This window comes from Ptiloglossa arizonensis, unplaced genomic scaffold (genome assembly GCF_051014685.1).
Source record: "Ptiloglossa arizonensis isolate GNS036 unplaced genomic scaffold, iyPtiAriz1_principal scaffold0023, whole genome shotgun sequence".
Lineage (NCBI taxonomy): Eukaryota > Metazoa > Arthropoda > Insecta > Hymenoptera > Colletidae > Ptiloglossa > Ptiloglossa arizonensis.
In genome coordinates, this window is record NW_027478393.1 from 845,260 (window position 1) to 860,974 (window position 15,715).

The window sequence follows — 15,715 nt, forward strand, 5'->3', positions numbered from 1 at the left end:
CGAAAATTTTGATGGTTTCTCAACCATTCCTTAACTTCGAAATCCCATATCTCGCGAACGGAATGACGAACTCGAGAAATTCCTGTTGCATCTGAAAACAGAAACTCGCCCGATTTCAACGGTATATGCATTTTTGCCCTAGGCCATAGTAGTTATTGGTTTCGAGTATCAGACTTGCGAAAATTTTGATGGTTTCTCAAGCATTCCATAACTTCAAACTCCCATATCTCGCGAACGGATTGACGAACTCGAGAAGTTCCTGTTGCATCTGAAAGCAGAAACTCGCCCGATTACAACGGTACGTGAATTTTTCCCCTAGGCCATTGTAGTTATTGGTTTCTAGCATCAGAATTGCGAAAATTTTGATGGTTTCTCAACCACTCCTTAACGTCAAAATCCCATATCTCGCGAACGGAATGACGAACTCGAGAAATTCCTGTTGCATCTGAAAGCAGAAACTCGCCCGATTTCAACGGTATGTGTCTTTTTCCCCTAGGCCATTGTAGTTATTGGTTTCGAGTATCAGACTTGCGAAAATTTTGATGGTTTCTCAAGCATTCCATAACTTCAGACTCCCATATCTCGCGACCGGATTGACGAACTCGAGAAATTCCTGTTGCATCTGAAAGTGGAAACTCGCCCGATTACAAGGGTATGTGCATTTTTCCCCTAGGCCTTTCCAGTTATTCGTTTCTAGCATCAGAATTGCGAGAATTTTGATGGTTTCTCAACCATTCCTTAACTTCAAACACCCATATCTCGCGAACGGAATTACGCACTCGAGAAATTCCTGTGGCATCTGAAAGTGGAAACTCGCCCTATTACAAAGGTATGTGCATTTTTCCCCTAGGCCTTTGTAGTTATTGGTTTCGAGTATCAGACTTGCGAAAATTGTGATGGTTTCTCAACCATTCCTTAACTTCAAGCTCCCATATTTCGCGAACGGATTGACGAACTCTAGAATTTCCTATTGCATCTGAAAGCAGAAACTCGTCCGATTACAACGGTACGTGTATTTTTCCCCAAGGCCTTTGTAGTTATTGGTCTCCAGTATCAGACTTGCGATAATTTTGATGGTTTCACAAGCATTCCTTAACTTCAAACTCCCGTATCTCGCGAACGGATTGACGAACTCGAGAAATTCCTGTTGCATCTGAAAGCAGAAAATCACCCGATTACAACGGTATGTGTATTTTTCTCCTAGCACATTGTAGTTATTGGTTTCTAGCATCAGAATTGCGAAAATTTTGATGGTTTCTCAACCATTCCTTAACTTCTAACTCCCATATCTCGCGAACGGAATGACGAACTCGAGAAATTCCTGTTGCATCTGAAAGCAGAAAATCGCCCGATTACAACGGTATGTGTCTTTTTCCCCTAGGCCATTGTAGTTATTGGTTTCTAGCATCAGAATTGCGAAAATTCTGATGGCTTCTCAACCATTCCTTAACTTCAAACACTCATATCTCGCGAACGGGGTGACGAACTCGAGAGACTCCTGTCGCATCTGAAAGCAGAAACTCGCCCGGTTACAACGATATGTGTATTTTCCCCCTAGGCCATTGTTGTTATTGGTTTCGGGTATCAGACTTGCGAAAATTTTGATGGTTTCTCAAGCATTCCTTAACTTCAAACTCCCATATCTCGCGAACGGATTGACGAACTCTAGAATTTCCTATTGCATCTGAAAGCAGAAACTCGCCCGATTACAACGGTACGTGTATTTTTCTCCAAGGCCTTTGTAGTTATTGGTTTCCAGTATCAGACTTGCGAAAATTTTGATGGTTTCTCAACCATTCCTTAACTTCAAACACCCATATCTCGCGAACGGAATTACGCACTCGAGAAATTCCTGCTGCATCTGAAAGTGGAAACTCGCCCGATTACAAAGGTGTGTGCATTTTTCCCCTAGGCCTTTGTAGTTATTGGTTTCTAGCATCAGAATTGCGAAAATTTTGATGGTTTCTCAACCATTCCTTAACTTCGAACTCCCATATCTCGCGAACGGAATGACGAACTCCAGAAATTCCTGTTGCATCTGAAAGCAGAAACTCGCCCGATTTCAACGGTATGTGCATTTTTGCCCTAGGCCATAGTATTTATTGGTTTCGTGTATCAGACTTGCGAAAATTTTGATGGTTTCTCAACCATTCCTTAACTTCAAACTACCATATCTCGCGAATGGATTGACGAACTCGAGAATTTCCTATTGCATCTGAAAGCAGAAACACCCCCGATTACAACGGTACGTGTATTTTTGACCTTGGCCATTCCAGTTATTGGTTTCGAGTATCAGACCAGCGAAAATTTTGAAGGTTTCTCAACCATTCCTTAACTTCAAACTCCCATATCTCGCGAACGGATTGACGAACTCGAGAATTTCCTATTGCATCTGAAAGCAGAAACACCCCCGATTACAACGGTACGTGTATTTTTGACCTTGGCCATTCCAGTTATTGGTTTCGAGTATCAGACCAGCGAAAATTTTGAAGGTTTCTCAAGCATGCCTTAAATCCAAACTCCCATATCTCGCGAACGGATTGACGAACTCGAGAAATTCCTGTTGCATGTGAAAGCAGAAAATCGCCCCATTACAACGGTATGTGTATTTTTCCCCTAGGCCATTGTAGTTATTGGTTTCTAGCATCAGAATTGCGAAAATTTTGATGGTTTCTCAACCATTCCTTAAGTTCTAACTCCCATATCTCGCGAACGGATTGACGAACTCGAGAAATTCCTGTTGCATCTGAAAGCAGCAAATCGCCCGATTACAACGGTATGTGTATTTTTCCCCTAGCCCATTGTAGTTATTGGTTTCTAGCATGAGAATTGCGAAAATTTTGATGGTTTCTCAACCATGCCTTAACTTCTAACTCCCATATCTCGCGAACGGAATGACGAACTCGAGAAATTCCTGTTGCATCTGAAAGCAGAAAATCGCCCGATTACAACGGTATGTGTCTTTTTCCCCTAGGCCATTGTAGTTATTGGTTTCTAGCATCAGAATTGCGAAAATTCTGATGGCTTCTCAACCATTCCTTAACTTCAAACACTCATATCTCGCGAACGGGGTGACGAACTCGAGAAACTCCTGTTGCATCTGAAAGCAGAAACTCGCCCGGTTACAACGATATGTGTATTTTCCCCCTAGGCCATTGTTGTTATTGGTTTCGGGTATCAGACTTGCGAAAATTTTGATGGTTTCTCAAGCATTCCTTAAATTCAAACACCCATATCTCGCGAACGGAATTACGCACTCGAGAAATTCCTGTTGCATCTGAAAGTGGAAACTCGCCCGATTACAAAGGTGTGTGCATTTTCCCCCTAGGCCTTTGTAGTTATTGGTTTCTAGCATCAGAATTGCGAAAATTTTGATGGTTTCTCAACCATTCCTTAACTTCGAACTCCCATATCTCGCGAACGGAATGACGAACTCCAGAAATTCCTGTTGCATCTGAAAGCAGAAACTCGCCCGATTTCAACGGTATATGCATTTTTGCCCTAGGCCATAGTATTTATTGGTTTCGAGTATCAGACTTGCGAAAATTTTGATGGTTTCTCAACCATTCCTTAACTTGAAACTACCATATCTCGCGAATGGATTGACGAACTCGAGAATTTCCTATTGCATCTGAAAGCAGAAACACGCCCGAGTACAACGGTACGTGTATTTTTGACCTAGGCCATTCCAGTTATTGGTTTCGAGTATCAGACCAGCGAAAATTTTGAAGGTTTCTCAACCATTCCTTAACTTCAAACTCCCATATCTCGCGAACGGATTGACGAACTCGAGAAATTCCTGTTGCATCTGAAAGCAGAAACTCGCCCGATTACAATGGTACGTGTATTTTTCCCCTAGGCCATTGTAGTTATTGGTTTCGAGGATCAGACTTGCGAAAATTTTGATGGTTTCTCAAGCATTCCATAACTTCAAACTCCCATATCTCGCGAACGGATTGACGAACTCGAGAAGTTCCTGTTGCATCTGAAAGCAGAAACTCGCCCGATTACAACGGTACGTGTATTTTTCCCCTAGGCCATTGTAGTTATTGGTTTCTAGCATCAGAATTGCGAAAATTTTGATGGTTTCTCAACCATTCCTTAACTTCTAACTCCCATATCTCGCGAACGGAATGACGAACTCGAGAAATTCCTGTTGCATCTGAAAGCAGAAAATCGCCCGATTACAACGGTATGTGTCTTTTTCCCCTAGGCCATTGTAGTTATTGGTTTCTAGCATCAGAATTGCGAAAATTCTGATGGCTTCTCAACCATTCCTTAACTTCAAACACTCATATCTCGCGAACGGGGTGACGAACTCGAGAGACTCCTGTCGCATCTGAAAGCAGAAACTCGCCCGGTTACAACGATATGTGTATTTTCCCCCTAGGCCATTGTTGTTATTGGTTTCGGGTATCAGACTTGCGAAAATTTTGATGGTTTCTCAACCATTCCTTAACTTCAAACACCCATATCTCGCGAACGGAATTACGCACTCGAGAAATTCCTGCTGCATCTGAAAGTGGAAACTCGCCCGATTACAAAGGTGTGTGCATTTTTCCCCTAGGCCTTTGTAGTTATTGGTTTCTAGCATCAGAATTGCGAAAATTTTGATGGTTTCTCAACCATTCCTTAACTTCGAACTCCCATATCTCGCGAACGGAATGACGAACTCCAGAAATTCCTGTTGCATCTGAAAGCAGAAACTCGCCCGATTTCAACGGTATGTGCATTTTTGCCCTAGGCCATAGTATTTATTGGTTTCGTGTATCAGACTTGCGAAAATTTTGATGGTTTCTCAACCATTCCTTAACTTCAAACTACCATATCTCGCGAATGGATTGACGAACTCGAGAATTTCCTATTGCATCTGAAAGCAGAAACACCCCCGATTACAACGGTACGTGTATTTTTGACCTTGGCCATTCCAGTTATTGGTTTCGAGTATCAGACCAGCGAAAATTTTGAAGGTTTCTCAACCATTCCTTAACTTCAAACTCCCATATCTCGCGAACGGATTGACGAACTCGAGAATTTCCTATTGCATCTGAAAGCAGAAACACCCCCGATTACAACGGTACGTGTATTTTTGACCTTGGCCATTCCAGTTATTGGTTTCGAGTATCAGACCAGCGAAAATTTTGAAGGTTTCTCAAGCATGCCTTAAATCCAAACTCCCATATCTCGCGAACGGATTGACGAACTCGAGAAATTCCTGTTGCATGTGAAAGCAGAAAATCGCCCCATTACAACGGTATGTGTATTTTTCCCCTAGGCCATTGTAGTTATTGGTTTCTAGCATCAGAATTGCGAAAATTTTGATGGTTTCTCAACCATTCCTTAAGTTCTAACTCCCATATCTCGCGAACGGATTGACGAACTCGAGAAATTCCTGTTGCATCTGAAAGCAGCAAATCGCCCGATTACAACGGTATGTGTCTTTTTCCCCTAGGCCATTGTAGTTATTGGTTTCTAGCATCAGAATTGCGAAAATTCTGATGGCTTCTCAACCATTCCTTAACTTCAAACACTCATATCTCGCGAACGGGGTGACGAACTCGAGAAACTCCTGTTGCATCTGAAAGCAGAAACTCGCCCGGTTACAACGATATGTGTATTTTCCCCCTAGGCCATTGTTGTTATTGGTTTCGGGTATCAGACTTGCGAAAATTTTGATGGTTTCTCAAGCATTCCTTAAATTCAAACACCCATATCTCGCGAACGGAATTACGCACTCGAGAAATTCCTGTTGCATCTGAAAGTGGAAACTCGCCCGATTACAAAGGTGTGTGCATTTTCCCCCTAGGCCTTTGTAGTTATTGGTTTCTAGCATCAGAATTGCGAAAATTTTGATGGTTTCTCAACCATTCCTTAACTTCGAACTCCCATATCTCGCGAACGGAATGACGAACTCCAGGAATTCCTGTTGCATCTGAAAGCAGAAACTCGCCCGATTTCAACGGTATATGCATTTTTGCCCTAGGCCATAGTATTTATTGGTTTCGAGTATCAGACTTGCGAAAATTTTGATGGTTTCTCAACCATTCCTTAACTTGAAACTACCATATCTCGCGAATGGATTGACGAACTCGAGAATTTCCTATTGCATCTGAAAGCAGAAACACGCCCGAGTACAACGGTACGTGTATTTTTGACCTAGGCCATTCCAGTTATTGGTTTCGAGTATCAGACCAGCGAAAATTTTGAAGGTTTCTCAACCATTCCTTAACTTCAAACTCCCATATCTCGCGAACGGATTGACGAACTCGAGAAATTCCTGTTGCATCTGAAAGCAGAAACTCGCCCGATTACAATGGTACGTGTATTTTTCCCCTAGGCCATTGTAGTTATTGGTTTCGAGGATCAGACTTGCGAAAATTTTGATGGTTTCTCAAGCATTCCATAACTTCAAACTCCCATATCTCGCGAACGGAATGACGAACTCGAGAAATTCCTGTGGCATCTGAAAGTGGAAACTCGCCCGATTACAAAGGTATGTGCATTTCTCCCCTATGCCTTTGTAGTTATTGGTTTCGAGTATCAGACTTGCCAAAACTTTGAAGGTTTCTCAACCATTCCTTAACTTAAAACTCCCATATCTCGTGAACGGAATGACGAACTCGAGAAATTCCTGTTGCATCTGAAAGCAGAAACTCGCCCGATTTCAACGGTATATGCATTTTTGCCCTAGGCCATAGTAGTTATTGGTTTCGAGTATCAGACTTGCGAAAATTTTGATGGTTTCTCAAGCATTCCATAACTTCAAACTCCCATATCTCGCGAACGGATTGACGAACTCGAGAAGTTCCTGTTGCATCTGAAAGCAGAAACTCGCCCGATTACAACGGTACGTGTATTTTTCCCCTAGGCCATTGTAGTTATTGGTTTCTAGCATCAGAATTGCGAAAATTTTGATGGTTTCTCAACCACTCCTTAACGTCAAAATCCCATATCTCGCGAACGGAATGACGAACTCGAGAAATTCCTGTTGCATCTGAAAGCAGAAACTCGCCCGATTTCAACGGTATGTGTCTTTTTCCCCTAGGCCATTGTAGTTATTGGTTTCGAGTATCAGACTTGCGAAAATTTTGATGGTTTCTCCAGCATTCCATAACTTCAGACTCCCATATCTCGCGACCGGATTGACGAACTCGAGAAATTCCTGTTGCATCTGAAAGTGGAAACTCGCCCGATTATAAGGGTATGTGCATTTTTCCCCTAGGCCTTTCCAGTTATTCGTTTCTAGCATCAGAATTGCGAGAATTTTGATGGTTTCTCAACCATTCCTTAACTTCAAACACCCATATCTCGCGAACGGAATTACGCACTCGAGAAATTCCTGTGGCATCTGAAAGTGGAAACTCGCCCTATTACAAAGGTAAGGGCATTTTTCCCCTAGGCCTTTGTAGTTATTGGTTTCGAGTATCAGACTTGCGAAAATTGTGATGGTTTCTCAACCATTCCTTAACTTCAAGCTCCCATATTTCGCGAACGGATTGACGAACTCTAGAATTTCCTATTGCATCTGAAAGCAGAAACTCGTCCGATTACAACGGTACGTGTATTTTTCCCCAAGGCCTTTGTAGTTATTGGTCTCCAGTATCAGACTTGCGATAATTTTGATGGTTTCACAAGCATTCCTTAACTTCAAACTCCCGTATCTCGCGAACGGATTGACGAACTCGAGAAATTCCTGTTGCATCTGAAAGCAGAAAATCGCCCGATTACAACGGTATGTGTATTTTTCTCCTAGCACATTGTAGTTATTGGTTTCTAGCATCAGAATTGCGAAAATTTTGATGGTTTCTCAACCATTCCTTAACTTCTAACTCCCATATCTCGCGAACGGAATGACGAACTCGAGAAATTCCTGTTGCATCTGAAAGCAGAAAATCGCCCGATTACAACGGTATGTGTCTTTTTCCCCTAGGCCATTGTAGTTATTGGTTTCTAGCATCAGAATTGCGAAAATTCTGATGGCTTCTCAACCATTCCTTAACTTCAAACACTCATATCTCGCGAACGGGGTGACGAACTCGAGAGACTCATGTCGCATCTGAAAGCAGAAACTCGCCCGGTTACAACGATATGTGTATTTTCCCCCTAGGCCATTGTTGTTATTGGTTTCGGGTATCAGACTTGCGAAAATTTTGATGGTTTCTCAAGCATTCCTTAACTTCAAACTCCCATATCTCGCGAACGGATTGACGAACTCTAGAATTTCCTATTGCATCTGAAAGCAGAAACTCGCCCGGTTACAACGGTACGTGTATTTTTCCCCAAGGCCTTTGTAGTTATTGGTTTCCAGTATCAGACTTGCGAAAATTTTGATGGTTTCTCAACCATTCCTTAACTTCAAACACCCATATCTCGCGAACGGAATTACGCACTCGAGAAATTCCTGCTGCATCTGAAAGTGGAAACTCGCCCGATTACAAAGGTGTGTGCATTTTTCCCCTAGGCCTTTGTAGTTATTGGTTTCTAGCATCAGAATTGCGAAAATTTTGATGGTTTCTCAACCATTCCTTAACTTCGAACTCCCATATCTCGCGAACGGAATGACGAACTCCAGAAATTCCTGTTGCATCTGAAAGCAGAAACTCGCCCGATTTCAACGGTATGTGCATTTTTGCCCTAGGCCATAGTATTTATTGGTTTCGAGTATCAGACTTGCGAAAATTTTGATGGTTTCTCAACCATTCCTTAACTTCAAACTACCATATCTCGCGAATGGATTGACGAACTCGAGAATTTCCTATTGCATCTGAAAGCAGAAACACCCCCGATTACAACGGTACGTGTATTTTTGACCTTGGCCATTCCAGTTATTGGTTTCGAGTATCAGACCAGCGAAAATTTTGAAGGTTTCTCAACCATTCCTTAACTTCAAACTCCCATATCTCGCGAACGGATTGACGAACTCGAGAATTTCCTATTGCATCTGAAAGCAGAAACACCCTCGATTTCAACGGTATGTGCATTTTTGACCTAGGCCATGGTAGTTATTGGTTGCGAGTATCAGACTTGCGAAAATTTTGATGGTTTCTCAACCATTCCTTAACTTCAAACACCCATATCTCGCGAACGGAATGACGCACTCGAGAAATTCCTGTTGCATCTGAAAGTGGAAACTCGCCCGATTACAACGGTACGTGTATTTTTCCCCAAGGTCTTTGTAGTTATTGGTTTCGAGTGTCAGACTTGCGATAATTTTGATGGTTTCTCAAGCATGCCTTAAATCCAAACTCCCATATCTCGCGAACGGATTGACGAACTCGAGAAATTCCTGTTGCATGTGAAAGCAGAAAATCGCCCCATTACAACGGTATGTGTATTTTTCCCCTAGGCCATTGTAGTTATTGGTTTCTAGCATCAGAATTGCGAAAATTTTGATGGTTTCTCAACCATTCCTTAAGTTCTAACTCCCATATCTCGCGAACGGATTGACGAACTCGAGAAATTCCTGTTGCATCTGAAAGCAGCAAATCGCCCGATTACAACGGTATGTGTATTTTTCCCCTAGCCCATTGTAGTTATTGGTTTCTAGCATGAGAATTGCGAAAATTTTGATGGTTTCTCAACCATGCCTTAACTTCTAACTCCCATATCTCGCGAACGGAATGACGAACTCGAGAAATTCCTGTTGCATCTGAAAGCAGAAAATCGCCCGATTACAACGGTATGTGTCTTTTTCCCCTAGGCCATTGTAGTTATTGGTTTCTAGCATCAGAATTGCGAAAATTCTGATGGCTTCTCAACCATTCCTTAACTTCAAACACTCATATCTCGCGAACGGGGTGACGAACTCGAGAAACTCCTGTTGCATCTGAAAGCAGAAACTCGCCCGGTTACAACGATATGTGTGTTTTCCCCCTAGGCCATTGTTGTTATTGTTTTCGGGTATCAGACTTGCGAAAATTTTGATGGTTTCTCAAGCATTCCTTAAATTCAAACACCCATATCTCGCGAACGGAATTACGCACTCGAGAAGTTCCTGTTGCATCTGAAAGTGGAAACTCGCCCGATTACAAAGGTGTGTGCATTTTCCCCCTAGGCCTTTGTAGTTATTGGTTTCTAGCATCAGAATTGCGAAAATTTTGATGGTTTCTCAACCATTCCTTAACTTCGAACTCCCATATCTCGCGAACGGAATGACGAACTCCAGAAATTCCTGTTGCATCTGAAAGCAGAAACTCGCCCGATTTCAACGGTATATGCATTTTTGCCCTAGGCCATAGTATTTATTGGTTTCGAGTATCAGACTTGCGAAAATTTTGATGGTTTCTCAACCATTCCTTAACTTGAAACTACCATATCTCGCGAATGGATTGACGAACTCGAGAATTTCCTATTGCATCTGAAAGCAGAAACACGCCCGAGTACAACGGTACGTGTATTTTTGACCTAGGCCATTCCAGTTATTGGTTTCGAGTATCAGACCAGCGAAAATTTTGAAGGTTTCTCAACCATTCCTTAACTTCAAACTCCCATATCTCGCGAACGGATTGACGAACTCGAGAAATTCCTGTTGCATCTGAAAGTGGTAACTCGCCCGATTACAAATGTATGTGCATCTTTCCCCTATGCCTTTGTAGTTATTGGTTTCGAGTATCAGACTTGCGAAAATTTTGATGGTTTCTCAACCATTCCTTAACTCCAAACTCCCATATCTCGCGAACGGAATGACGAACTCGAGAAATTCCTGTTGCACCTGAAAGTAGAAACTCGCACGATTACAATGGTGTGTGTACTTTTCCCCTAGGGCATTCCAGTTATTGGTTTCGAGTACCAGACTTGCGAAAATTTTGATGGTTTCTCAACCATTCCTTAACTTCAAGCTACCATATCTCGCGAACGGATTGACGAACTCGAGAATTTCCTATTGCATCTGAAAGCAGAAACACCCCCGATTTCAACGGTATGTGCATTTTTGACCTAGGCCATGGTAGTTATTGGTTTCGAATATCAGACTTGCGAAAATTTTGATGGTTTCTCAAGCATTCCATAACTTCAAACTCCCATATCGCGCGAACGGATTGATGAACACGAGAAATTCCTGTTGCATCTGAAAGCAGAAACTCGCCCGATTACAAAGGTATGTGCATTTTTCCACTATGCCTTTGTAGTTATTGGTTTCGAGGATCAGACTTGCGAAAATTTTAATGGTTTCTCAACCATTCCTTAAGTTCAAACTCCCATATCTCGCGAACGGATTGACGAACTCGAGAAATTCCTGTTGCATCTGAAAGCAGAAACTCGTGCGATTATAAGAGTATGTGTATTTTTCCCCTAGGCTATTGTAGTTATTGGTTTCTAGCATCAGAATTACGAAAATTTTGATGGTTTCTCAACCATTCCTTAACTTCGAACTCCCATATCTCGCGGACGGAATGACGAACTCGAGAAATTCCTGTGGCATCTGAAAGTGGAAACTCGCCCGTTTACAAAGGTATATGCATTTTTGCCCTAGGCAATAGTAGTTATTGGTTTCGAGTATCAGACTTGCGAAAATTTTGATGGTTTCTCAAGCATTCCTTAACTTCAAACTCCCATATCTCGCGACCGGATTGACGAACTCGAGAATTTCCTATTGCATCTGAAAGCAGAAACTCGCCCGATTACAACGGTACGTGTATTTTTGACCTAGGCCATTCCAGTCATTGGTTTCGAGTATCAGACCAGCGAAAATTTTGAAGGTTTCTCAACCATTCCTTAATTTCAAACTCCCATATCTCGCGAACGGATTGACGAACTCGAGAAATTCCTGTTGCATGTGAAAGTAGAGACTCGCCCGAATACAACGAAATGTGTATTTTTGCCCTAGGCCATAGTTGTTATTAGATTCGAGTATCAGACTTGCGAAAATTTTGATGGTTTCTCAATCATTCCTTACCTTCAAACTTCCATATCTGGCGAACGGATTGACGAACTCGAGAATTTCCTATTGCATCCGAAAACAGAAACTCTCCCGATTACAACGGTACGTGTATTTTTCCCCAAGGCCTTTGTAGTTATTGGTTTCTAGCATCAGAATTGCGAAAATTTTGATGGTTTCTCAACCATTCCTTAACTTCGAACTCCCATATCTCGCGAACGGAATGACGAACTCCAGAAATTCCAGTTGCATCTGAAAGCAGAAACTCGCCCGATTTCAACGGTATATGGATCTTTGCCCTAGGCCATAGTAGATATTGGTTTCGAGTATCAGACTTGCGAAAATTTTGATGGTTTCTCAAGCATTCCATAACTTCAAACTCCCATATCTCGCGAACGGATTGACGAACTCGAGAAATACCTGTTGCATCTGAAAGCAGAAACTCGCCCGATTACAACGGTACGTGTATTTTTCCCCTAGGCCATTGTAGTTATTGGTTTCTAGTATCAGAATTGCGAAAATTTTGATGGTTTCTCAACCACTCCTTAACTTCAAAATCCCATATCTCGCGAACGGAATGACGAACTCGAGAAATTCCTGTTGCATCTGAAAGTGGTAACTCGCCCGATTACAACGGTACGTGTATTTTTCCCCAAGGTCTTTGTAGTTATTGGTTTCGAGTGTCAGACTTGCGATAATTTTGATGGTTTCTCAAGCACGCCTAACTCCAAACTCCCATATCTCGCGAACGGATTGACGAACTCGAGAAATTCCTGTGGCATCTGAAAGCAGAAACACCCCCGATTACAACGGTATTTGCATTTTTGACCTAGGCCATGGTAGTTATTGGTTTCGAATATCAGTCTTGCGAAAATTTTGATGGTTTCTCAAGCATTCCATAACTTCAAACTCCCATATCGCGCGAACGGATTGACGAACTCGAGAAATTCCTGTTGCATCTGAAAGCAGAAACTCGCCCGATTACAAAGGTATGTGCATTTTTCCACTATGCCTTTGTAGTTATTGGTTTCGAGTATCAGACTTGCGAAAATTTTAATGGTTTCTCAACCATTCCTTAAGTTCAAACTCCCATATCTCGCGAACGGATTGACGAACTCGAGAAATTCCTGTTGCATCTGAAAGTGGAAACTCGCCCGATTACAACGGTACGTGTATTTTTCCCCAAGGTCTTTGTAGTTATTGGTTTCGAGTGTCAGACTTGCGATAATTTTGATGGTTTCTCAAGCATGCCTAAATCCAAACTCCCATATCTCGCGAACGGATTGACGAACTCGAGAAATTCCTGTGGCATCTGAAAGTGGAAACTCGCCCTATTACAAAGGTATGTGCATTTTTCCCCTATGCCTTTGTAGTTATTGGTTTCGAGTATCAGACTTGCGAAAATTTTGATGGTTTCTCAACCATTCCTTAACTTCAAACTCCCATATCTCGCGTACGGAATGACGAACTCGAGAAATTCCTGTTACATCTGAAAGTAGAAACTCGCACAATTACGGCGGTGTGTGTATTTTCCCCCTAGGCCATTGTAGTTATTGGTTTCGAGTATCAGACTTGCGAAAATTGTGATGGTTTCTCAACCGTTCCTTAACTTCAAACTCCCATATCTGGTGAACGGATTGACGAACTCCAGAAATTCCTGTTGCATCTGAAAGCAGAAACTCGCCCGATTTCAACGGTATGTGTCTCTTTCCCCTAGGCCATTGTAGTTATTGGTTTCGAGTATCAGACTTGCGAAAATTTTGATGGTTTCTCAAGCATTCCATAAATTCAAACTCCCATATCTCGCGAACGGATTGACGAACTCGAGAAATTCCTGTTGCATCTGAAAGCAGAAACTCGCCCGATTTCAACGGTATGTGTCTTTTTCCCCTAGGCCATTGTAGTTATTGGTTTCGAGTATCAGACTTGCGAAAATTTTGATGGTTTCTCAAGCATTCCATAAATTCAAACTCCCATATCTCGCGAACGGATTGACGAACTCGAGAAATTCCTGTGGCATCTGAAATTGGAAACTCGCCCTATTACAAAGGTATGTGCATTTTTCCCCTATGCCTTTGTAGTTATTGGTTTCGAGTATCAGACTTGCGAAAATTTTGATGGTTTCTCAACCATTCCTTAACTTCAAACTCCCATATCTCGCGTACGGAATGACGAACTCGAGAAATTCCTGTTACATCTGAAAGTAGAAACTCGCACAATTACGGCGGTGTGTGTATTTTCCCCCTAGGCCATTGTAGTTATTGGTTTCGAGTATCAGACTTGCGAAAATTGTGATGGTTTCTCAACCATTCCTTAACTTCAAACTCCCATATCTCGCGTACGGAATGACGAACTCGAGAAATTCCTGTGGCATCTGAAAGTGGAAACTCGCCCGATTACAAAGGTATGTGCATTTTTCCCCTATGCCTTTGTAGTTATTGGTTTCGAGTATCAGACTTGCCAAAATTTTGAAGGTTTCTCAACCATTCCTTAACTTCAAACTCCCATATCTCGCGAACGGAATGACGAACTCGAGAAATTCCTGTTGCATCTGAAAGCAGAAACTCGCCCGATTTCAACGGTATATGCATTTTTGCCCTAGGCCATTGTAGTTATTGGTTTCTAGCATCAGAATTGCGAAAATTTTGATGGTTTCTCAACCACTCCTTAACTTCAAACTCCCGTATCTCGCGAACGGATTGACGAACTCGAGAAATTCCTGTTGCATCTGAAAGCAGAAAATCGCCCGATTACAACGGTATGTGTATTTTTCTCCTAGCACATTGTAGTTATTGGTTTCTAGCATCAGAATTGCGAAAATTTTGATGGTTTCTCAACCATTCCTTAACTTCTAACTCCCATATCTCGCGAACGGAATGACGAACTCGAGAAATTCCTGTTGCATCTGAAAGCAGAAAATCGCCCGATTACAACGGTATGTGTCTTTTTCCCCTAGGCCATTGTAGTTATTGGTTTCTAGCATCAGAATTGCGAAAATTCTGATGGCTTCTCAACCATTCCTTAACTTCAAACACTCATATCTCGCGAACGGGGTGACGAACTCGAGAGACTCCTGTCGCATCTGAAAGCAGAAACTCGCCCGGTTACAACGATATGTGTATTTTCCCCCTAGGCCATTGTTGTTATTGGTTTCGGGTATCAGACTTGCGAAAATTTTGATGGTTTCTCAAGCATTCCTTAACTTCAAACTCCCATATCTCGCGAACGGATTGACGAACTCTAGAATTTCCTATTGCATCTGAAAGCAGAAACTCGCCCGATTACAACGGTACGTGTATTTTTCCCCAAGGCCTTTGTAGTTATTGGTTTCCAGTATCAGACTTGCGAAAATTTTGATGGTTTCTCAACCATTCCTTAACTTCAAACTCCCATATCTCGCGAATGGATTGACGAACTCGAGAATTTCCTATTGCATCTGAAAGCAGAAACACCCCCGATTACAACGGTACGTGTATTTTTGACCTTGGCCATTCCAGTTATTGGTTTCGAGTATCAGACCAGCGAAAATTTTGAAGGTTTCTCAACCATTCCTTAACTTCAAACTCCCATATCGCGCGAACGGATTGACGAACTCGAGAAATTCCTGTTGCATCTGAAAGCAGAAACTCGCCCGATTACAAAGGTATGTGCATTTTTCCACTATGCCTTTGTAGTTATTGGTTTCGAGTATCAGACTTGCGAAAATTTTAATGGTTTCTCAACCATTCCTTAAGTTCAAACTCCCATATCTCGCGAACGGATTGACGAACTCGAGAAATTCCTGTTGCATCTGAAAGTGGAAACTCGCCCGATTACAACGGTACGTGTATTTTTCCCCAA